Consider the following 6,491-nt stretch of genomic DNA (forward strand, 5'->3'; position numbering starts at 1 on the left):
ATAATGCACACTTGTAGTCAACCCTATGTGAGAAATGAATGCTTGTAATGAAGAAGTATTCTAACTGGCTAAGAAATACAATAATGTAATTTTTTTTTTAATTAAATGATATCTGTGATACAAAAAGTTGTAGAAGGCATCAAGACAACTGGTTCCAGCTGGTTATGAACAGTTGATAGGTATGAGTATGCCAATCTAAATCATGTTTGCTTGCATGCCTCCAGTTATACTGGTTGAAGATTTTATAAACAAAACTGTAGATACAAGTGGGGGGTTGGGAGAGGAGGTTTGATTGTCTGATTTGTATATATGTATATATATATATATTTTTTTATTATTTGTTTTTGGAGGGGGGGGGGCGGCGGGTGGGTGTTGTGGAGGGAGGGCTGGTTGTGGCAGATCTTCTCATGTAGATATAGGAATATACTTGAGCTGATATCACCAAAGCTTCAAGCTTTGTAATATTCAAGCATTCATAGTATCATGATTATACTGTTAAAAATTAACACTGTTAAAAAGATGACTGCATATAAGTATGCAGATAACTGTGTATGCATATAAGTATGAAATTTTGGGGAAGGTTAATTTTAATCATAAATGACTGTGTTTGGCATTGTCTTTTCATGTAGCTTTCTACTTCTAAGATCGCATCCTTCCAAGATAATTTCTTCTGAGAAGCTAGGTTAGCTTAGTTCGTGTCTTCTTGCACTAGTTGTAATACCTTCTTGGACTAAGCTTTCCTACAGGTTGTATCCAAAAAAACATGTGATATTCTGATGCTTAGATCCAGCCAAAACCCCATAAAGTAAATTTCATCCATAAACCTTTATGGAATGGCTCTGCTAACATAGGCAGCTCATCACCACTGCAGTAGTCAATAATAAAACACTCTTCCTGAGCCCCTGCTTTGATTAAATTATATTTTAACCAATATTAAACTGGAAAGAGCTCTTATTATGAAGGGGGTAAAGGGTACTATTATTTTTCTCTATACTGAGAACAGACGTATATTCTTACACTGTCAGCTGTTACTTCTGACAATGACAACAATTACGAAAAATAGACATTTGCAAGATATGGCAAAACTGCAACACATCATAAATGTTAATAGCTTTATTCATTTCAGATCTGGAATGTGACAAAATGACTCATGCTGAAAAACAGACTTCCTGGATCACAATGTGAGGTAGGAAATGAAATTAGAGATGGTTAACAGAAAGCATTTCAGCTCAGCATCCCACACCCACTCTTGAAACATTTGTCCAAAATATGCCCCTCTCCTGAGATTTGAAAGAACTTGTATACTTTTTTTCATATTTTCTCTTATTTTCTCAACTCTTATCTTTTTATCTGTCGATGAAGGTCTGAATTACCCCTTCTGCTTCTGATAGTGGTTTCAGTCTGAATAAAAACAAGAGGAACAGAAAGCTGCCCTAAAGGCCTGGTCTTGTGGAATTTCATTCCCACATTTCCTTCCCAGAATAAGATCCTAGGTTGGGAAATGCTGCTCTGCACAGAAGCAGTATCAATGCTAAACAGACACAAATAAGCGCGTTTTGGCATGGAAATATACCCTTATTTCATTATATGCCATTATATACTCTTATTTATACTGAAAATACAGAGAAAAAATATATTTATATAAACGAATAACAAACTAAATTAATGTTATAATAACTAATATTATCATACTAGTTTTTACTGTTTTTGCCATAAGAATCTTTTAACATTGTTTTTTGTTTGTTTGTTTGTTTTTGTTCCAATTTAGCACTTAAAGACATTTGAAAAGATAAAACTTCTCCATAAAATTAAAAATGTGATTTTTTTCTCTTTCTTGCTAGTAACACAAACTATTTTTTGGAACATAGAAAAGATGCTTCACTGAAGTCTGTTCACATGATAGTCTAGCTGTACTGTTTCTTCTCATTTCATCACTCTAATTAAGTATCTCCTAACATGTTAATACTGAAAAACAGATAATGTTCTTGGCTAAACTTTTCACTTCCAAAGGGTCATTCTCTTGTCACACATGAAGCATGGAAAATTGCTTTGAAGTATTTTGGGGAGAAGGTTTGGCTACAAAGTTAATTATATGAAAATGCATGGTGATATAAGGTGTTTATAACTAATCTCAAAAGACTGCATCATTGATTACTTTATTCATAGGACATGTTTCTCAATAAAAGCATTAAAAGAAAAAAACTAAAAGGCAAGTAACTTACCTTTCTCATAGGACACAGACAACTATAAAAGATATAGCAGATGAGATTAAGTACCATACCAGACAGACAGGATAAGAAACGGAATATAAAAGTCAGTGGAAACCATTAGAGGATCTTTTCTCGGACAAGTACAGCAGACAATAAAAATGAGGCCTCTCCAAGGGGTAAAAGTCAGATTCAATGAATCAGACTGACCTCCTGTTGAGAAGCAGAAACAGTGCCACGTTCATAGTGTTCGTGGTCCACATACAAGTAAGAGGCATGCTTTTTTGTTGTTGTTGTTGTTATTCTCTTCACAGACATGTTTTATTGCTTATTCTGGTGCTTTATGAGACAAAATGGTGATAATACAATGGAGCAGAACTAAAAATATACATGTTTTGTTTGTTTGTTTGTTTAATGATAGATATGTCTATATTACTCATGGAGGTAATTTGTGTTACTGTGGGATATTGGAAAAAATTGTGGAGGTAGTTCTGGGTTACTGTCAGATACTAGAATGCCCACAAAATGGCTACTCTTGTCTCTTGACCCGGGCCATGACACAGTCACCTCACAACAGGGTGTGATGACATCACACTAGTGACGTTATAGAAAATAACTTCCTCTACCACTTGCTTGATTCTGTCTATGTTGAGTTACAGCAGACTCAAAATGGAAGACCCTATTATGGCCATCATCACAGTGCAACAATTACTGCAGTAGTTATTCATGGTGTTGCTAGAAAACAGTGAGGCTGAAGATTTTAAAGACCTTCTGATAAGTAGCATGTCATGGGCGAATGTATGTGCTTCTGTAAAAGGCAATGGGAAGGATTTTAAGTTGTGTAAATAGTTGTTCTACCTATTCAGAAAAGAAAGAGAACGTGCATTCTGAAACAACTAATCTTTGATTTATTTGAATTCTTTTGAAGGATGTCATCTTAATGGCTTAGGTAAAAGGAAGATTCTTTGGATTAAACAACATTAAGGTCCTTTAAAGTTTTGGCAGCATCAAAGGAGCCAAAGGAAGTGGTTTAGACATAGAGACATACAAATATTATGATACAATCAAAAGAAGAATGACAATGCAGACTGTAGCATTTTTCCACAGAATAAAACTTTTTTAACGGGTTAGGATATGACTCATGCACTGTCAAGGACAGATAAGAAAGTAGAGCTTATGAAAAATAAAGACAAGGTTAAAGCAAAAGAACATATACATATTTGCTGTTCATCAAATTTAGATATGTTTTCATATATTACTTTTATTGATTGAAACAGGATTAATGACATTTTGAGTTAAACTTCGGCCCTGATAAAAGGTGTACAGTGTTATGCAATATTATGGTGTGTCTGTGATAACCATTAACAGTTATATATAATTGTCTGTCAGAAGTATATCTTAAAAGAAGGAATCACCTTAGTCTAACTGTTTGAAATCTGTGTCTAGATTAGTCAACCATTTGGGCTCCTTCTGTAGTCAATAGGCACTTTCAGAGGGTGATTCATCCCATACTAATATAGGCTTGGTGAATCATACCCTAAAGATGCCTCTTTACCTCCTGAGAGCTATACTTTTCCTACCAAGAAACAAAACAAACAAACAAACAAAGAACCAACACGTGGACTCTTTTTCCAATTCCAGCCAATAAACGTACCTGAAATTCCAAACATCAGCTATGTGCAAGAAACTGCTGCACAGTCTGTGGACTGAAAAGTGTTTATGTCAGTTATCTGGCAAAATATCAAATGACAAAGGCATTGGGGAGTACTGCTGGCTGTCTGTTAACCAGTTGCAAACAGAAAAATATTTGTTCAGGCATACCATAGTGCTATATCTTTTTTTTTTTTAAATGACTGCCATCGATCTTTGCATAAAATAAAGCAGCAGCCTGTGCTTTCTTAGCTCTGTGACAGCGGTTTTAATTGGGGTTTGGAGGGGATAATGGCTGCTTGCCAGTGCTATATGCAATCATCCAGCTGTTCAGACAGCTAAAGACCTTAAGATGTAATAGCAAAGGAGCTGGCAGACACTCAGTCTGCCTGCTAGAGACCAGTGAGCATCCTAGCAAGCTATTTAAGACTTTATTTAATATGGCAGTCATTAACAGAGAAAAAAAAAGGAAGAAGAACTGTGTAATTGATTAGCTGGAAATGCACAAGTTTATATATATTAAGGTACTCCACTATGCATGTCATTGCCTCCATCTAACAACCTTTTTTTTTTTTTTTTAATTTGATTAAACTATTGAAAACTCTGAAACTATACGCATCTATTTGATATTGATAGTATAGGAAGCTGTCAGCTGAGTTTAATATAAAGAGGCATTTATTGAATAAATCAACACTGCGCTATCAAGCTTCCAAATGTAAAGACTTGGACCTTCATGTAGGGAACATGTTACTCTGGCTCCTGATGAATTCTTCTTCCAGAGAAATGGTAATTTGAAGGGTCATTTTGTTGGAAAAAGAAACAACATAAGGTATGTGTTATGAAGATATTGCACAAAGTTATATCAAGACTAGGAAAGTAAACATCGAAATGATACTAAATCATAACTGCATTTGTTCCCATTTCTGCAGCTTATCTGTAATGGGAGAAACTATGCTCAACCTTAAACAGAAGAGAAACTAGCAGAGAAATACTGCTTTAAGTGGAGCACAGTAGTTTCTTATTATCTATTGATCACATTTTGACCTCATTGCTCTCTGGCACAATCATTAGTTTCAGTGGGCTACATCAGTGCAAAGAAAGTTTAAACTATACCTTGTATTGTTCTGTGAATACTAGGATACAACATTCACCATAGAAATATCTTATTTTACTTAATATTTTTTTTTTTAATATATATACTGAAAGAAGTAATAGGCTTGCTTTTGTAAGGACAGCAAGAAACGGAGTGACCATAGTTTCAGTAGTCAATCATATATCACATCATATAAAAGAGATATTTTAAACTCTTTTATGTTCATTTATATATTTCAGATGTATTGGGAACTTCTTTATGTTTCATTTTAGGCTTGTACCTAAGACCTTATGGACGATCATTGGTCTCCTGTTCTATAAGAAGATGTGGAATGATAAAAGGGTATATCATGATATTTCATCTCTGTGGTCTTTACCCTTTCATACCATCCACAAGGACTGAGGCTACTTCCAGAGCTCCAGTAATATCACTTCCAGGTTATTTGAGCATTACAGGTCTATTGCAAGGGAAGTGATTACCAGTTTGGACCTTTCTTCTCACAGCAAGCATACCGAACCCTGCATGCTGATAAGCTATGCATGTTTACACCCTACAGAAAAAGAAAATCTGCTAAAATGATATGTTAAATATATATGTAGTTTAAAATACAATATAATTGAGTTAACATGCTAGCTAGATTAGAAGTTTCTTGACTTAGTGATAGAAAATCTCTGCAAAATCTAAATCCTTCTCAGGTAGGAGCTTGCCCAGGAAGTAATTGTGAGAAGCATTTTAGCAATTTGACAGTACCACCTCCACGTTAGCTGAGGTTATAATTGGTACTAATTGGAAACTGATTAGTACTAATCACAAAACTACCTATTGACTTTGAGCAATAACACAATTCAGAGGCATCCCAAGTCTGCAAGCATATCATTAAGCTGGGGTCCCTGGTTCCTTGTGTTAACTTACTAGCGTAGGTTGCAAGGTCACACAATGGTAACATCATCCATCTTGTTTGCAAAAAGTCAAACATCCTGTCAGCGCACTACAAATAACAAATAAATCATAATAATGGCTCATATCAACCCCAAAAGACATACACATGAAAACTTCTGTGACTTTTCTCTAACACATTTTGCATCCTGTGAAAATTGAGATCCATGTGAGAGCAAGGGTGTGTGACTTAATGGGGATCTGAGAACATTAAATCTCTTTTTTTTTCACTACTGCAAATTATCCTAATATTATCTGGAAAAAACATAATATAGTTAAGGCCTGAATTATTTTTTGAATAGATCCCATGTGACCAAGGCCATTATAAGCAACTACAGCTTTAAATGCCCTTAGCAATACAAGTCCAGAATAGCATTGACGAGAGGATAAATACTGGGCCCAGGATGTCCTGGGGGGACAGAGTGGGATGGGGTTGTTGTTCTGCTGCTATCTGCCAAAATATATTTAAAATGGCCCTAAACCTCACATGGACTATATGGACTTGTATGAACGTAGATCCTAGATTTGAGGATGGGAGTCACTATTTCAATGGAGAAAAAAATCAACCCAATCAAACAAAAACCCTCAAAACACTAGTTTCAGAA

General features: G+C 35.2%; 1 long non-coding RNA gene across 2 annotated transcripts; it reads left to right on the forward strand.

Moving 5' to 3' along the window:
• Nucleotides 1-234: 234 nt before the first annotated feature.
• Nucleotides 235-6,141, forward strand: LOC310892254. 2 transcript variants are annotated; one of them, XR_014577986.1, is made up of 4 exons: nt 235-286; nt 630-682; nt 1,127-1,186; nt 5,223-6,141. It is a non-coding gene; the product is annotated as an uncharacterized lncRNA (long non-coding RNA). The 2 variants fall into 2 exon arrangements; XR_014577987.1 differs by lacking the exon at nt 630-682 and having other exon boundaries at nt 270-311.
• Nucleotides 6,142-6,491: the final 350 nt, after the last annotated feature.

Source organism: Anser anser, assembly GCF_964211835.1.
Source record: "Anser anser genome assembly, chromosome: 1".
Taxonomy (NCBI): Eukaryota; Metazoa; Chordata; class Aves; order Anseriformes; family Anatidae; genus Anser; species Anser anser.